This window comes from Eurosta solidaginis, chromosome X (assembly GCF_040869045.1).
Source record: "Eurosta solidaginis isolate ZX-2024a chromosome X, ASM4086904v1, whole genome shotgun sequence".
Lineage (NCBI taxonomy): Eukaryota > Metazoa > Arthropoda > Insecta > Diptera > Tephritidae > Eurosta > Eurosta solidaginis.
In genome coordinates, this window is record NC_090324.1 from 108,456,984 (window position 1) to 108,476,972 (window position 19,989).

At 36.0% G+C, this 19,989-nt stretch overlaps 1 long non-coding RNA gene across 1 annotated transcript; it reads left to right on the top strand.

Annotated features, from left to right (window-relative positions):
* Window positions 1-1,830: 1,830 nt before the first annotated feature.
* Window positions 1,831-3,775, top strand: LOC137234227 (uncharacterized). The gene is made up of 3 exons (XR_010947736.1): window positions 1,831-1,920; window positions 2,012-2,560; window positions 2,650-3,775. It is a non-coding gene; the product is annotated as an uncharacterized lncRNA (long non-coding RNA).
* The last annotated feature ends 16,214 nt before the right edge of the window (window positions 3,776-19,989 follow it).

Here is a 19,989-nt window from a genome sequence, read left to right on the forward strand (position 1 = left end):
GGACGTGATTCCACGCCACCCGCGCAAAATTACTTGTTTTCGTGATACGCGTGGTGTTTTATTAACAAACCTACGTGAAAATATATGAATAAACCGAGTTTAAAACGAACCGTAGAGGCTAACGACGATATGATTTAATTTTGTGCGACAGCTCATGACGAATAGCGAACATCGTAATTAAATTGGAAAATGTACCAACTGCCGGTGCTTAAATGCAGATTGGCGATGCGTTCTTCACGACGCGTTCTATCTGCACGTATCATTATTAGATTGCATGCAGCCCTGTCGTGTATTTATTGGTTCGCTGACAGCTGGTATGGTGAATTTGTGGTGTGCGAGTATATATATATACATACAGGTACTTGCTTGCCCTTGAAAAGAAACTAGGTCACTGGGGCAGTAGCACACTAGGCCGGTAGAAACAGTTCACTTTTCCCATGTCGGGATTTTGTCTGGTCGGGATTCTTTAATTTCGGGACTCGGATTGTTTTTGTACCGAGCCCTTATAATGACTGTTTGTGATGTTTGTTGTTGAGAAACGACAATTCCTGCCCCCCAGCCAGAAAACAGTGCCCAAAAAACAACAAAAAAAATTTCTTTGAAAAAAATGTGAATTTTTTGCAAGGAAAGGTTGCTTTCCTTGTTTTGTCCTCCCCTTCCTTTGAGTTCCTTTGTTTTGTATGACTGAATGGTACGTGCAGTAGATGCCTATATTCGGCAGAAACACGTCAGTACCGATTCTGATGTTTTGCGGTTTTCGGTACTGCTTTGGTGTAGTTATCGGGATCCGCTTTTTTTTCTTTCTTAATATGACAGCACTAATGAGGCTGCCGTTGGTATGTTGCGGGTTGCCATCCAGTTGATTTCCCGTAACAGGAATTTTCCAGGATGCATTAATTGTCGGATTGTGGTGGATAAATTACCCTCACCACATTGTTATTTGGAAAAGGATTTTCAAGCTGGTAAAATGTAAGTATAACAAATTCCTAACGGATTTTTAATAATTTTAATTTTTTTTTTTTTTTAATTGGTTTTCTCTTTCCTTTTTTAGTTTCAAAATGCAACAAATTATGATCAATTTGGAGTGTGGGGATGCGCAGCCCATTCGACTGATTGCGGATATCCGCTATATGGAGCGACGGAAGGGTTCCTACGAATGTCATGTGCCGGATGAGGCTTTGGCGCCGGAGATAAAACGGGTGCTGCTGGCCATGGATCCGGAAGCACTGCGGGCCCAGTGGAAGCCCATTGTTGTGTGGGCACGTGGGAGGGCCACAGCTTGGTACGCGCGCTTCTATCGTGGGTGTGAGGGTCAGCTGTTGGTTCGTCGGACACCCCAGGTTCCGCCGTTTCAAAGGCCGTTTAGGTGCCGCGTGTGCCGGCGGTCACTAAGTTGCTTTGCGGTTCTCGTTGCCCATTTAAATCGCCATCTGGGCTTCTCCCCGTATCGGTGTTGGAGTTGCCCCAAGCGGTATGCGTCGTCCGCAGCGCTCTCCGTGCATCGCCGTCTTCGCCACTGAAGTGGGTTTCTGTGCCACTCAGTTACGGCTGTGAAGTAATTTAATTTAATATTTGTTGAAAAAAAAAAAATAATAAATGGATTTATATTATCCTTCATATGATTTCGGCCTGATTAGTTCGGTTGGGGGGGGGGGGGGGGGGGGCTCTTGTGATTTAGCCTTGTGTTGTCTTCTCTAGTCTTAGACAGACGCAAACAAGAAACGCACCATTGGGTGGTCGAGTTGGGTAACATGGCAACTCTGTCGTTTCTCGTTTTCTTGTATGTATCATACATATATACATACGTTGGTTGAACATTCCAGTATAGAGAATGAAGCAAAAACAAAAATGAATCGGAAGATTTATTTTACCGTTTTTGCTTCAATTCATGTGGAATTTTACGCATTGCTGGACAAAAAGGTAAGTGGTAAAATATTTTTCAATAATTTTACTGAAATAAATATTTCTTAGGATATTTCAGATTTTTAATTCGTTTCCTTCTATTTTTCAGGTGACTGGTGATGGAGATTTAGGACAATGGATGGGTTTGATGTATCGTTCCCTTTTTTATTCTTTTGTAAGTTTTCCTAATTTTTTATTCTTTTATTTCATTTCAGGTTCACAGCTACTTACGTGGCTTTACGGAGGCACTAAATGAAGCGCGTGATAAACAAACCGCCACCGTTAGCCCGGTCATATGTACAATTGCACAATATACGTTTGATATGTTGCAATTTGCAAAAAGATTGAAAACAAAAGTCTTTCCGCATACGCGTGAAGTGAGCATTAATAATGTGGTCGAGTGGTCAGAGACGCGAGATTGGTTACGCTCTTATATACGTTGCATTGTATGGCATCCAAATTGTTTCAAAATTGCCGTTGCAGGATCAGATGATATTGTGGGTATATACACGGATGAACCGGCAGTGGTGCCTGTGCTCAGGAGTGTTTTACGAACAATGGATTAATTCAATGGCTTGACGATTGATAGATTCAATATTGAAGTGCTATTCATACAAAAACAGTGTTATTCATTGAAACACTGTCACGGGTCGAAGCGGTAAGGGAACTTTTTGTCTGTTTCGTGAGTCCAGTGCTATACCACTTGGCCAAAACGTGAAATAAAATATTTCGGAAAATATTCAATAGATCAAGTTTCAAAGGATGGTATGTTGTCATCTCGCCAACAATTTGGTTTATGGAAGGCATGTCAACCTATATATTCTGTATTGCGACATTAACCCACCCTTACGCAAATGCTTGTGCACATATGTATGTACATGCATCACGAATATATGCCATTGGCCAATTAAAAAGTTCGCTTGACTTTGTCGTAATACGCTTCATTTGATAAACTTTGATATAATAGCAACAACAACAAAAGCTTTGCTGTAAGTCGAAAATTATTGCAATACATTGGTCTTTACCAAAAGTGGAAATAAAAAGTTTTATACAAAGCGTTTAAGTCTAATTAATCAAAAGCAAACCAATGGCTTGGCGTCCACTAACCGCTGCAGAGTTGGCAGTGGGTGGGTCGCAATCAGATGCGGAAAAGTTAGGCATCCTGTCTAAACAAGTACGATTTTACGTTATTAACTCGAAAATCGTTTTTTTTTTTGAGTTGTGACACTATTGAAGTAAATGAGTGATATAGTTTTTAAATGTTATAATAAGGGTAGCTTGGTACCTACTAAACCGTTTTGTATGCCACCTGAATTCCTTATATGCATATGCCTTATAGTTTGTTTAAAAGCGTATATTCGACATGTATATTTTATTTGGAATAACAGTAGTTGATTTCCTTTAAGTAAAGAAATGCAACTGTTAGTTTGTTTTGTATTCCACCGTTTGAAATATTTATTAAATGTATGTAGAGTGTGCATTTAATTTGCATACTATCCAGCAAGCACTGGGGGAAACACTTCAAGTTTTTAAAATACCGTTATATCACAATTTGATGTGCAACAGACTTCATGTACAAATTTATTAATTTAGTTGATTTGCTCTAAGCAAATAAATGCAAATATGGACTTTTTTATAATCCACGGTTTGAATTGTTCATTAAATGTATATACAGTTTGCATTTGCATTTCCATACTATCCAGAAACCATTGCTGAAAAAAAAATTTCAAATACTTAAAATGTTATATCACAGTTTGGTATAAAACAGATTGTATATATGTACAAATCGCGCGTGCATATGAAAAAAGACAGTAACAAATTTTGTCGACAAAAAAAGACGGCAAACGATTTTGACGACGAAACAAGACTCCACCTTTTTCAAGTGTACTTCAGAAAGTTGCAATTGATGTTCAGAAAATTACAACTGAAGTTCAGATATTTCAATTTAAGTTCACAAAATTGCAATTGAAGTTCACAATTATCAATTGAAGTTCAGAATCTTCAATTGAAGTTCAGAAAATTGCAACTAAAGTTCAGAATTTTCAATTTGAAGTTCAGAAAATTACAATTGAAGTTCGGAATTTCCATTTGTAGTTCAGAAAATTACAATTGAAGTTCAGAATTTAAAATTGAAGTTCAGAAACTTTCATTTGAAGTTCAGAAACTTTCAATACGGGTTGCTTGTAGGAAAATTCTGCGAGAAATAAAAAATTTAATTTAAATGCACTTAGCTCTTTTTATTACATAGAATAAACTAATTAAGTTCATTTAATCCGAAACATGTTTTATACTGCCTTGTACTAAAGCTACAAAAAACCTGTTGGGTTCATGAAATTATTATTTAATTCTCTTATGTCTTTTATCGATAAGCTATCCTAAAACGCGCGGAGAGCGGAGTTATTCTACGGCAAATATTTACATGCTTATATACATGTCAAAGGTGCCTAACTCCACTGCCGACATTTTTAGAGATTTTGCATTCCGGGGTATTTTCGGGAGATCATGAAAGTTTCGGGGTTCCCAAAATCATCCCGGAAGAATACGCACATGACTTTGGAAGACTCCCCAAAAGACCTGCAAACGAAACGGAAGACTCCAAAATTCATCTCGGAAATACCAGCAAATGACTTCTTTTCTTTCCTTTCCTTTTCTTTTCTTTTCTTTTCTCTTCTTTTCTTTTCTCTTTTCTTTTCTTTTCTTCTCTTTTCTTTTCTTTTCTTTTCTTTTCTTTTCTTTTCTTTCCTTTTCTTTTCTTCTCTTTCCTTTTCTTTTCTTTTCTTTTCCTTTCTTTTCTTTTCTTTTCTCTTCTTTTCTTTTCTTTTCTTTTCTTTCCTTTTCTTTTCTTTTCTCTTCTTTTCTTTTCTTTTCTTGTCTTGTCTTGTCTTTTCTTCTCTTTTTTAGTTTTATTTTTTTAAGCGTATTGGTTGAAAGTTTTTGAACTTCAACTGAAATTTTCTAAACTTCAATTGCAACTTTCTGAACTACACCTGAAAAAGGTGTAGAATCTATATTTACTATGAAGAAAGACGAGAATTTCTTTTTTCGTGAAACAATTTTTTTGGCGACTTCTCGTCGTCAAATTTTGAATCACGGCCTTTCTTTGTATGCACAAACAAAATGTATTAAATATTTAGTTGATTTGATCTAAGAGAAGAAATGTAAGCTTCTTTTGCATTCCACAGTTTGAAGTGTTCATTAAATGTATTCATCTACTTTGCATACTATTCAGGACATTTTTTTTATATGTTATAGTAATGGTATGTTTATACCTATTGAACCGTTTTGTATTCCACAATTTGATTTACTTAAATGTATATGCTTTGTATAGTTTGTTTAAAAGCGTATATTAGACATGTATATTTATTTAGTATAACAGTGGCGGGTGTACAAATATATTAACTGTTTGCCACTTTTGCAAAAAAAAAGATAAAAAAAAATAAATGTAAGGCGCGATAACCTCCGAAGAGATCTAAGGCCGAGCTTCTCTTCCAATTTGCGTCGTGCTCCTCTTGATTTTTCCCTACAAATTGGCCGGACGGGACCTACATGTTTTATGCCGACTCCGAACGGCATCTGCAAGGCAGATGAGTTTTCACTGAGAGCTTTTCATGGCAGAAATACAATCGGAGCGCTTGCCAGACACTGCCGAGGGGCGACCCCGCTTAGAAAAATTTTCTTCTAATTGAAAAATCTTATTTCTAAAATTTTGATGTTGCTTTGCCCGGGAGTTGAACCCAGGGCATACGGTGTGATAGGCGGAGCACGCTACCATCACACCACGGTGGCCGCTAAGAAAAAAAGATACTGACAATTTTAATTTTATTTTTTGGATATTCAAAGCTATAAATGTAAGCCTTGTGTATAAGTTCATTAAAATGAGATGAATAAGAATATGTACATACACTGTTGTGCAAAACAAAAGGAAAAAAATTTCCTGCAAATATATAATTGGTTGTTATTCTCATGCTAATATATTTAAGAAAACGGTTTGTTTTTTAGATATGATGTAGTTATCGACAGGTCAACTATTTATAAAATATTTACTGACTTAAAGCAGTTACATGTAAGCAGAACAATAAAAATGTGAAGTTTGCCTAGTATGGAACTGTGCAAAACAAAAGCAACAAACTCCTTTTTGAAACAGGATCTTTCTTTTTGACTACATTATTACACCTCCGACCTAAAGGTGCAACTGGGCTTCGAGTAATGACATTAGCGGCCACTCCCCATTGGTCCTTAATAGCAGAGAGTAACGATTTCGCGCTAAATAAGATTTAACTGGGAATATTTATTTTTTTATGGACCAATAGGGGTTTCTAGCGGATTCAAGGCTTTTAACTAGGTCAACGAATATAGGCCCGTTGATTCCTCAATGATAATTTATTAGCTTTGAGTATTACTTCAGGTCGTTTCCGTATTGAACAATTTCTCTCTGCCGCATATTCAACTGCGTCTGCACGATTAGTTTTCGTTTAAAACTTAATTTTATAATAAAATTGGGGAGTGATATAAACTATTTTTTGAAGATGGGTCTCTCACAAGTTCCTAATTTGATTACATTGGCTCGAAATGGTTAGTTTCTCAACTCTCGCTTTCATGAAGGGCCTACAAAACTTAAGTCCAAAAAGTAATAAGTAAAGAGAATTTCGAATGGTTCTTAGATCAACGCTATTAAGAAAATCTCGTTGGTTCACTGATGGTCCGTTCGAACGAATGTAATCAAATTATGAAAGGAACTTGTTCTTCTACCTTATTATACAATTAAGTTCTAAACGAAAACTAATCGTGCAGACGCAGTTGAGTATGCGGCAAAGGAAAATTGTTCAATACGGAAACGACCTGAAGTAACACTCAAAGCTAATAAATTATCATCAAGGAATCAACGGGCTTATATTCTATTATTCGTTGACCTATTTAAAAGCCTTGAATCCCCTTAAAACCCCTATCGGGCTATAAAAAAGGTAATGTTCCCAGTTAAATCTTATTTAGCGCGAAATCGTTACTCTCTGCTATTAAGCACCAATGGGGCTTGGCCGCTTAGATCACTACATGTAAATTCTTTAAGTCAGTGAATGTTTTATAAATAGTTGACCTGTAAATGACTACATCATATTTTAGCAAAACCGTTTCCTTAAATAGATTAGCGTGAGAAAGACAACCAATTATATATTTGCAAGAAATTTGTTGCTTTTGTTTTGCACCACAGTGTATGTATAATACATTTGTTTTTTTTTTTGAATTTTTATACTGATAAAAACTTTTCGCATTATTATCTTGTTTGCTCTATAATTTTTAATTTGTGGTAAGAGCACGCTTTTACCAATTTTGCTTCCAAATTGAAGAACATCTTTAAGACAGATATCAGATAAAAAATCTGTATATCTGTGTTGCACCTTTTTTCGTAGTATTGAATTATTTTAGTTTATTTTGTCAAAGCAAAGAAACTACTGCAAAAATGTTTGTTTCATCACGCCAAGTGCTCATTAATTAACTTAATTTGTATACTAATATACTGGCAAATAAAGACAGAATTTTATAAAAACAAGTCTTTTTTGGTTGATCTGAAGCTCTCAATTAGACACAGGTTCAAAATCATCGCAAAAAGGCCCCGAAAAACTTTCCAAAACGCCCCGGAAGACTCCCCAAAATCATGCCGGAAAGACCCCGAATGACTCCCCAAAATTATCCAGTAAGGATCCCGAAAGGACTTCTGAAGACTACCCAAAATCATCCCGAAAGGACCCCGAATGACTCCCCAAAATCATCCGCAAAGGCTCCGGAAGAGTCCCCAACATTCATCACCAAAAACCTCGGAAGAGTCCTCAAATTCAATCCCGTAAGACCACGTAAATACACCGGGAGAAGGGCAGAAGACTCCACAAAAGAACCCGGAAGGACCCCTGATGACTCCCCAAAATAATGCCGAAAGGTTCCGGAAAGACCCGGAAGCCTCCCCAAGAGATCCCGGAAATAACCCTGATGGCTCCCCAAACTCATCCCAAAAGGACCTGGGAAGGACCCGGAAGTCACATTAAAATCATCCTTAAAAGACCGTGGAAGGCTCCCGAAAAGACCCCGTAAGAAATATGGGAGACTCCCCAAAATGCCCCAGAAGACTGCCCAAAACCATTCCGAAAAAACCTCGGAAAAGCCCGGAAGACCCCAAATTCATCCCGAAAAGACCTGCGAAGGAACAGCAAGTATCCCCAAAATCATGACGAGGACGCCGGAAGATTCTATAAAATCATATCGAAAAGACCTCGAAAAATCGCTGAACACTTCCCAAAATTATCCCCAAGAGATCCCAGAAGGAGCCCGGAAGACTCCCCAAAACTATGCCGAAAAGATCCCGGAAGAACCCTTAGAGAATCCCCAAACTCATCCCGAAAAGACCAGCGACAGACCCGGAAGTCTCCCCAAATTCATCCTATGAAGACCCTGGAAGGACCCGGAAAGACTTCCAAAATCAAAGTATTTTATTGTTTTCAATGTCAAAAAATTAAAATTTGAGTTTTCGTTTTGCGTTTATTGTGGCAGACAAACTTGCAACGTGCGTTACATCAAAGTAACGCCACCGCCAAAACAACGCAAAAGTCGATTGTGGTTGGGCCTTTAGGTATATGGCAAAAATATAGCATGATGGAAATATAGAAGGTAGCGCATTGCGCATGTAAACATTAGTTAAGTTGTTTTTTATGGGCAATTATTACGTCATTTTCCTATAGCTCTTGTTTTTCTATCTCTGGCCCCTATTATGAGCATTATTCGATCTTCGATCTTCGCTGGCTATCGAACATCGAAAATCGAATTTGAAATTGGTATTATGACAACTCATCTCTGTCGAAATTTCCGTTGTGTATCTAATTTTCAAGCGAATAGAAATTTGTTGTCGATGCTGTATCGAATAGAAAAAGAATTGTTTAAAATGTAAGTTTTTTGTATTTATGTTCTACTTTTTTACTACCTACTAGTAATTTTAAACTATTTGATTTAATTTTATATAGGTCCAAGGTCGTGAGTACAAAACAAGAGCTTGAAAGACTGGTTTCAATTATGGAACAAAATCCCCATATAGCAAAGGAACTTGCACATTATAGAAATGCAGCTTTGCTTGATGCAGCTCAGCCTCCTCGTAATTCAATTTTATTCATCTTTCACAAATAAAATTTTCCAAGACATTCAACACCTTTGATAGCACCACAGACACAGTCGGCTGGGCAAGTCCGAGTGCATTTTCGTTTCCAACGCTCAGTTGGAGAACTGTTGCCAAAATTAAAAAATATTAGGAATAGACTCGGCTCTTGTGCATTCCTGCAGCAGTTCATCTGTACTGGACAACAAGTCCATGAACGCTTCTTTGGACAGTCTGAAATTTTGAATAAATCTATAAACAAAACTTATAATTTCAACAATTTAACAACTTATTTAGAAAGCTACACTTACGTGGTGGAATTCACTTCCAAAGGATTTGAACCATCTTACCCGTCTCCTACTTCTGGCTAGCTCCAGTAAGCTTTCCTCTTCATCTGACGAATCATCAAACCACAATTCCGTTGTAGTCATACTTTTATTTTTGATATTTGCATTTAATAACTAGTTCTGCTTTTGTTTATTTATTCTATTTTATTTGACAGAGTATTGGAAATGTCTATTGTGAACTTTTGAATTTATCGAAATTCACAATAATGCTTGCCTTCATCGAACGCGCGTCGTAATACCGAATGAAAATTCGTTCGATCAGCTCTTTCGACCACAGTCGAAGATCGAATTTGTCTCATAATAGGGGCCTCTCATTCGCTTAAGAAGGCAACTGTGACGTCAATGCGCAGGAGAAGAAATTTTGAACTTTTGAATGCGCAATCTGGGTATATATTAGTGAATTTAAATGAATGAAGTTAAATGTTTTCGATACTTTTGTTCGATACTAATGGTGAAATTATACAAGGTGGAAGCATGAAACCCAATTATACAAGGTGGAAGCATGAAGCGCGATTGAGTCACCTAAAGTTTATGGAGAATTTGACAACTGATTATGAATGCTCCCTCCCCAGTTACTTTTACAGAAATATGCAGCGATAAACTGACATCCACAGATGAAAGCATATATCGTGTAAAGCTCTCTTTGCAGTTGCAACGAGTCCATTCAGACCATGGACTTGGAAGCATTACGTCAAACTTCCAAATACCAGAAACTTATTTCAGAAGCTGGAGTAAAACCCTGTTTTGTTTTTAACTCGATAATGTTGCAACTGCGACAGCTTCGTTCCTTTGGAAAAGTATTTATACTTGCATTGTTTGAACGCCCCTTCCGATTCTTCGGAATTTAATATCTTTCCCGGGATTATTTTTTTACCAATCAGCTGGCCATTTAAACCGCGACTGATAACTGCTCATACAATCTTAGACGAAAAAAAAAAAAATGCATGCATTCTTCAACCAAATATAAATAGTTTGAGTCATACAAATTGAACTAAATTTGAGTTTGCTATATTAAAAAGAAATATTGTCAGCATTTGGCCTAACCTTAGGAAAAAGTTTTTTGCAAAAAGCTTTTATCTCGATCCACGCATTTAACCACAATGATAGGACACTTTGAAAAGACCCAGGCCCCTATTATGAGACAACTTCGATCTTCGACTGTGGTCGAAAGAGCTGATCGAACGAATTTTCATTGGGTATTATGACACTCATTCGATCAAGATCACAAATAACACACACAAGATTGCGCATTCACGAGTTCAAAATTGCTTCGTACTGCGCATCTACGTCACAAGTGACTGCTTGAGCGAACGAAAGAAAGAGACAAAAAATCAAGAACTAAAGAAAAATGACGAAAAATTGCTCATAAAAAACAGCTGATCTTTTGTTTACATGCGCAATGCGCAATCTTGTGTTTGTGATTTGTGGCTCCAGACTAGTGTCATTGTTCGATAATTCGATAAATTCAACCGTTCAAAAAAGCACATTCCCATCATTTGTCACATAAAATAAAAGCAAAATTATTTATTATGAAGAAAATAGCTTAAGTACTGGAACTAGCCAGAAGTATAAACCGCTGTCTATTTATTTTGAAATTGGCAACAATTCTCAGATTTTGCGCTAGGGATTGTCTGAACTGAGCATCGGCTACGAGAATGCATTCGGAATTTTTTCCACCTGATCCTTTCTGCATGTTCGTTTTGTTATAAACGGATTTTGTCCAATTTATGAAATCAGCTTCCAAGCAGTTGTTTTGTATTCACGACCTTGCACTTATATGCAGGGTTCTTAAATTATATTGACTAAATTATTTTTATTTAACTTTGTTATTATGTTACTTTGAACTTTGTAATTTTAATATGTTTTACAATATTTTAAGTTTCAATATTGATTTTACTATTTTCAAAAATTTTCGTTATTATTCAATTTTGCATCATGAAAATATAACACTTTCTTTTAAATAATTTTTGTGTGAATATTAATTTTAATAAAAATAAAGCATCCTACACTACATACGATTAATACAAATAGTTTGAAATTACTATTAGGTAGCAAAAAAGTAGACAAACACAAAAAACTTACATTTCAAACAATTTTCTTCTAATACGATACAGCGGCGACAACAAATTTCCATTCGCTTCAAAATTAAATACACAACGAAAATATCGACAGAGATTAGATGTCATAATACCAATTTTTAATTCGATTTTCAATGTTCGTTAGCTAGCGAAGATCGAAGATCGAAAAATGTTCATACTAGGGGCCCCATATTAGCATATATATATATGAAAACATATTGGAAATGGTCATTATCGTGACACTGACGATAGCGACCAAATGACCATGTTGTATGATAAATGTATATATAAAAAAAGTATATGTTAGCTGGTCATTTTCGTGGCGCTATATATGGTAAATATTGTTATTAAAATGACCATTTCACATAGGAAATATATATATAAAAATAAAATATGTAACATGGTCATTATCATGACTATATATATTGTATTTGTATTGAGAAAAAAAAGGGATGTCATCAAACAACGCACCTTACAGACATATATATATATATATATATATATATATATATATTCGCAATTTCAGCCACATTTTAACAGCTAGAAGCTTCAAATTTCACCGAATGCTTACGTATATAGCATATATTGTTGTTTGAAAAAACCATAGAGATCGGTTGTATATATAGTATATATCTCATACAACCGATTGTTCAGATAAGAAACTTTTCGCAATTTATTCCCCATTTCAACAGCTATAAGCTTCTAATTTCACCGATTGCTTACGTATATAGTATATATTGTTGTGTAAAAAAATCATAGAGATCAGTGATATATATACCAGTATATGTACATATATAGCATATATATATTTTTTTTTTGCAATTTCTGCCCCATTTTAACAGCTAGAAGCTTCAAATTTCACCAAATGCTTACGTGTATAGCATAGATTGGTGTCTGAAAAAATCTTTGAGATCGGTGGTATACATAGTATATATCTCATACAACCGATTGTTCAGATAAGAAACTTTGCGCAATTTCTGCCCCGTTTTAACAGCTAGAAGCTTCAAATTTTACCAAATGCTTACGTGTATAGCATAGATTGATGTCTGAAAAAATCATTGAGATCGGTGGTATACAGAGTATATATCTCATGCAACCGATTGTTCAGATAAGAAACTTTGCGAAATTTCTGCCGCATTTTAACAGCTAGAAGCTTCAAATTTCACCAAATGCTTACGTATATAGCATACATTGTTGTCTGAAAAAATCATAGAGACCGGTGGTATATATAGTATATATCTCATTCAACCGATTGTTCCGATAAGAAACTTTGCGCAGTTTCTGCCCCATTTTAACAGCTAGAAACTTCAAATTTCACCAAAGGCTTACGTATATAGCATAGATTGATGTCTGAAAAAATCATTGAGATTGGTGGTATACATAGTATATATCTCATACAACCGATTGTTCAGATAAGAAACTTTGCGCAATTTCTGCCCCATTTTAACAGCTAGAAGCTTCAAATTTCACCAAATGCTTACGTATATAGCATACATTGTTGTCTGAAAAAATCATAGAGACCGGTGGTATATATAGTATATATCTCATTCAACCGATTGTTCAGATAAGAAATTTTGGGTAATTTCTGCCCCATTTTAACAGCTAGAAGCTTCAAATTTACCAAATGCTTACGTATATAGCGTACATTGTTGTCTGAAATAATCATAGAGATCGGTGGCAAATATATTATATACCCCATATAAACTGTAATTTTTGCCCCTTTCTTACGGCTAGAAGCTTTAAAATTCCTCAAATTTCGTCAAATAGTTACGTTTACGTCATATATTGTTGAAGTACGTGATTCGTAGTCATAGTTTTTACACGCAGACCACAAAAAACCTGAAACTTTGCATCCTCACACAAAGTACCTACCTATTTTTATACTCAGTTGAGCAGAGCTCACAGAGTATATTAGCTTTGATTGGATAACGGTTGGTTGTACAGGTATAAACGAATCGAGATAGATATAGACTTCCATATATCAAAATCATCAGTATCGAAAAAAAATTTGATTGAGCGATGTCCGTCCGTCCGTCCGTCCGTCCGTCTCTCCGTTAACACGATAACTTAAGTAAATTTCGAGGTATCTTGATATAATTTGTTATGTAGGTTCCTGGGCACTCATCTCAGATCGCTATTTAAAATGAACGATATCGGACTATAACCACGCCCACTTTTTCGATATCGAAAATTTCGAAAAACCGAAAAAATGCGATAATTCATTGCCAAAGACAGATAAGACGATGAAACTTGGTAGGTGGGTTGACCTTTTGACGCAGAATATAAAACTAGTAAAATTTTGGACAATGGGCGTGGCGCCGCCCACTTTTAAAAGGAGGTAATTTAAAAGTTTTGCAAGCTGTAATTTGGCAGTAGTTGAAGATATCATGATGAAATTTGGCAGAAACGTTACTGCTATTACTATATGTATGCTTAGAAAAATTAACAAAATCGGAGAACGACCACGCCTACTTTACAAAAAAAAAAATTTTAAAGTCAAATTTTAACAAAAAATTCAATATCTTTACAGTATATAAGTCAATTATGTCAACATTCGATTCCAGTAATGATATTGTGCAATAAAATACAAAAATAAAAGAAAATTTCAAAATGGGCGTGGCTCCGCCCTTTTTCATTTAATTTGTCTAGGATACTTTTAATGCCATAAGTCGAACAAAAATTTACCAATCCTTGTGAAATTTGGTAGGGACTTAGATTCTAGGACGATAACTGTTTTCTGTGAAAAAGGGCGAAATCGGTTGAAGCCACGCCCAGTTTTTATACACAGTCGACCGTCTGTCCTTCCGCTCGGCCGTTAATACGATAACTTGAGGAAAAATCGATATATCTTTACTAAACTCAGTTCACGTACTTATCTGAACTCACTTTGTATTGGTGTAAAAAATGGCCGAAATCCGACTATGACCACGCCCACTTTTTCGATATCGAAAGTTACGAAAAATGAAAAAAAATGCCATAATTCTATACCAAATACGAAAAAAGGGATGAAACATGGTAAATGGATTGTTTTATTGACGAAAAATATAACTTTGGAAAAAAACTTTGCATATTAAGTGTAAGAAAATTAAAAAGTTCTGCAGGGCGAAACTAAAAGCCCTTGGAATCTTGGCAGGAATACTGTTCGTGGTATTACATATATAAACATTTTGGTCAATATATCGAAAACGCCTTCACATATGCAACTACCACCACTGCCTTTTAAAACATTCATTAGCACCTTTCGTTTGATACCCATATCGTACAAACAAATTCTAGAGTCACCCCTGGTCCACCTTTATGGCGATATCTCGAAAAGGCGTCCACCTATAGAACTAAGCCCCACTTCCTTTTAAAATACTCATTAACACCTTTCATTTGATACCCATATCGTACAAACAAATTCTAGAGTCACCCTGGTCCACCTTTATGTCGATATCTCGAAAAGGCGTCCACCTATAGAACTAAGCCCCACATCCTTTTAAAATACTCATTAACACTTTTCATTTGATACCCATATCGTACAAACAAATTCTAGAGTCGCCCCTGGTCCACCTTTATGACGATATCTCGAAAAGGCGTCCACCTATAGAACTAAGGCCCACGCCCTTTTAAAATACTCATTAACACCTTTCATTTGATACCCATATCGTACAAACGCATTCTAGAGTCGCCCCTGGTCTACCTTTATGGCGATATCTCGAAAAGGCGTCCACCTATAGAACTAAGGCCCACACCCTTTTAAAGTACTCATTAACACATTTCATTTGATACCCATATCGTACAAACAAATTCTAGAGTAACCCCTGGTCCACCTTTATGGCGATATCTCGACAAGGCGTCCACCTATAGAACTAAGGCCCACTCCCTTTTAAAATACTCATTAACACCTTTCATTTGATACCCATATCGTACAAACAAATTCTAGAGTCGCCTCTGGTCCACCTTTATGGCGATATCTCGAAAAGGCGTCCACCTATAGAACTAAGGCCCACACCCTTTTAAAATACTCATTAACACCTTTCATTTGATACCCATATCGTACAAACAAATTATAGAGTCGCACCTGGTCCACCTTTATGGCGATATCTCGAAAAGGTTTCCACCTATAGAACTAAGGCCCACTCCCTTTTAAAATACTCATTAACACCTTTCATTTGATACCCATATCGTACAAACAAATTCTAGAGTCACCCCAGGTCCACCTTTATGGCGATATCTCGACAAGGCGTCCACCTTTAGAACTAAGGCCCACTCCCTTTTAAAATACTCATTAACACCTTTCATTTGATACCCATATCCTACAAAACAAATTCTAGATTCTGCCCTGGTCCACCTTTATGGTGATATCCCTAAATGGCGTCCACCCATAGATCTATGGCCTACTCCCTCTTAAAATACTCATTAATACCTTCCATTTGATACACATGTCATACAAACACATTCCAGGGTTGCCCTAGGTTCATTTTCCTACATGGTGATTTTCCCTTATTTTGTCTCCATAGCTCTCAGCTGAGTATGTAATGTTTGGTTACACCCGAACTTAGCCTTCCTTACTTGTTTATTTTATTTTATCTTAAAAATCGTTTAGTTGTGTACATCTGTTGACTATATATTTCTTATATTTTACTTCCGATTATTTGGAGATTACGAACGGGATAAAATTATTGTGCAGCCCCATTCATGAAAGGTATGAAGTCTTCGGCACAGCCGAAGACAGTCCCGTCCTTACTTGTTTATTTTATATTTATCTTAAAAAGCGCTTAGGTATGTACATCTGTTCACTATATATTTCTTATCGTATACATCCGATTATTTGGAGATTACGAACGGGATAAGATTATTGTTTAGCCCCATTCATGAAAGGTATGAAGTCGTCGGCATAGCCGAAGACAGAACCGTCCTTACTTGTTTGCGTTACGGAATGGACTGTGGGATTGTATTTTGATGGTGCGACAAGAATCAGTTCAATTGTGTCGGATACCTTACCCTCTAGCTTCAGGCAACGGGCAATTTTAGTGAGTGTACTATGGAAACGTTCAACTTGACCGTTCGAATTACTAAGTGCAGGAGGTTGGTATAAATTTCCACTCCGAAATTATTTCTTAGTATTGTCTTAATCGTTTCTGAGTTTAAGGACTTTTCATTGTCGCAGACTAAGGTTTTGGTATTTTTATAAAAGTTAAGCATTTCATATATGGATTCTTTCACGTCAACAATAGGTCTAGACCTTATTGCGAATACCACGGCGAATTTCGAAAATTTGTCTATGGAAGTTAGTGAGTGAGTTTTGTCCGTGGAATAAATATCCACATGGATAATTTCCCCTGGACACAAGGGAATGGGGGTTTTCCCTACTCCCGGGTTTGGTAGATGCCGTTGGTATTTAGCCTCATGGCATACTTTACAATTAGAAATTATTTCCTTCACCATTTTCCTAATGCCAGCAAAGTAGTAGCATTCGCGGATTTGGTGTACATTTTCACGCACCGATCTATGGGCCCTGTTGTGTTCTGTCTGCAGAATCTCCAGCTGGTCATCCTTATTGAAAACGTCTATGACCTGTTTTTTCGTATGCCGTATCCTAACTGCGGGAAACTCGGTAAGTAATTTGTCTTGCATTTTAGCAAGAGTCGGTAAATCACACCGTTCACAATGTTTGTATTAACGCATTCCTTCATTGCGCGCACATGTTCGTCCGGGCTACTGAAAATTACACGGTGTCTCATCCTTGTCTTACAAATTATTTTTGTGCTTTTCGAGAATGATTCACCCTCCTCAAGAATAATTTGATTCCGAATTATATGTAAAGTGTATCCCGGTAATACTACACCATCCGCCTTAGAAATAGTCATATATAATTGAAGACAATTGTATATGACTATTAAAGGGACTTAATGACCCACTTGAGTGTACAAAATTTTAATTGCTTTTGTATTCTACTGTGATTTATTGCATAGCGGTAACTTGATATAGGCAGTAATGAGTTTGTTTATATCTATTTACATTTGTTTCACATGTGTGTTTGTTGTGCTGTCTTTGGTTTTTTTTTTGTATTTTTTTTTTGACATGGCATGCTGTTTTGTTTTGTTTGGGTTTTGTGCACATTTATTATTATGAGTAAGGTGGAGTGCTTTCAGTGAGGTTTTTTCGTTTTATTACTACAAAAAAAAAATTTTATTTTGGTTTAAGTCTATTCTTATGAATTATTATTTCCTTTTTTTTATTGGTCCTATCACTAACTCCTACTCTATGTGGTATTAGCGTAAAGTTGTTGCTTTTATCGATACTTTGAGCTTTATAATGTCCTTTATATTTATTATCTAACTTATGCGAGTAATGGATCATATTATCTAAAAAATTATGAATTATTCTTAACTGAGGCCTCTCAAACTTATATTTATTTCCTTCGTTTTTTGTATTGCTTAAACAGACATTTTTTCATTATTATTTCATTTCCTTTGGGTTCTACTAAGCTAAGATCATGTAATTAATTATACAGAGAATTTAGGAGCTGCAATTGATGCAATAGCAAGGTAGTTATGTATTAGAACTAGTTCAACTAATGGGTAAAAAGGAAGGTACAGTGGATGCAAAAAAAAATTTTCATATTTTTCAATGTTCTTTTCATATTTTTCGTATTTTCCAGCAATATATTTGATCTTATATGTCATGCGATTTCTGCGGCGGCCACCAAGACAGAATCGTCATGATATTAATGAAGAATTATTTAATTTATACTGGGATTTGTCACTTTTACTACCTAGGGTTAGTGCAATTATTAGATAATAGAGAACTTGGGTAACTTTTTCTTTTTATACTCAGTTGAGCAGAGCTCACAGAGTATATTAACTTTGATTGGATAACGGTTGGTTGTACAGGTATAAAGGAATCGATATAGATATAGACTTCCAAATATCAAAATCATCAGTATCGAAAAAAAATTTGATTGAGCCATGACCGTCCGTCCGTCCGTCCGTTAACACGATAACTTGAGTAAATTTTGAGGTATCTTAATGAAATTTGGTATGTAGGTTCCTGGGCACTCATCTCAGATCGCTATTTAAAATGAACAATATCGGACTATAACCACGCCCACTTTTTCGATATCGAAAATTTCTAAAAACAGAAAAAGTGCGATAATTCATTACCAAAGAACTTATGACGCGGAAGAGAAAATTAGTAAAATTTTGGACAAGGGGCGTGGCACCGCCCACTTTTAAAAGTAGGTAATTTAAAAATGTTGCAAGATGTAATTTGGCAGTCGTTGAAGATATCATAATGAAATTTGGCAGGAACGTTACTACTATTACTATATGTATGCTTAATGAAAATTTGCAAAATTCGGAAAACGACCACGCCCACTTTTAAAAAAAATGTTTTTAAAGCAAATTTTAACAAAAAATTTAATATCTTTACAGTATATAAGTAACTTATGTCAACATTCAACTCCAGTAATGATATGGTGCAACAAAATACAAAAATAAAAGAAAATTTAAAAATGGGCGTGGCTCCGCCCTTTTTCATTTCATTTGTCTAGGATACTTTTAATGCCATAAGTCGAACAAAAATTTACCAATCCTTGTGAAATTTGGTAGGGGCTTAGATTCTAGGACGATAACTGTTTTCTGTGAAAAAGGGCGAAATCGGTTGAAGCCACGCCCAGTTTTTATACACAGTCGACCGTCTGTCCTTCCGCTCGGCCGTTAACACGATAACTTGAGCAAAAATCGATATATCTTTACTAAACTCAGTTCCCGTACTTATCTAAACTCACTTTGTATTGGTATAAAAAGTGGCCGAAATTCGACTGTGACCACGCCCACTTTTTCGATATCTAAAATTACGAAAAATGAAAAAAAAATGCCATAATTCTATACGAAATACTAAAAAGGGATTAAACATGGTAATTGGATTGGTTTATTGACGTAAAATATAACTTTAGGAAAAAACTTTGTAAAATGGTTGTGACGCCTGCCATATTAAGTAGAAAAAAATGAAAAAATTTTGCAGGGCGAAATCAAAAGCCCTTGGAATTTTGGCAGGAATACTATTCGTGGCATTATATATATAAATAAATTAGCGGTACCCGACCGATGATGTGCTGGGTCACCCTGGTCCACATTTTGGTCGATATCTCGAAAACACCTTCATATATACAACTACCACCACTCACTTTTAAAATCCTTTATTCCTTTAATTTGATACCAATATCGTACAAACACATTCTAGAGTCACCCCTGGTCCACCTATAGAACTAAGGCCCACTCCCTTTTAAAATACTCATTTACACCTTTCGTTTGATACCCATATTGTACAAACGCATTCTAGAGTCACCCCTGGTCCACCTTTATGGCGATATCTCGAAAAGGCTTCCACCTATAAAACTAAGGCCCACTCCTTTTTAAAGTACTCATTAACACCTTTCATTTGATACCCATATCGTACAAACAAATTCTAGAGTCACCCCTGGTCCACCTTTATGGCGATATCTTGAAAAGGCGTCCACCTATAGAACTAAGGCCCACGCCCT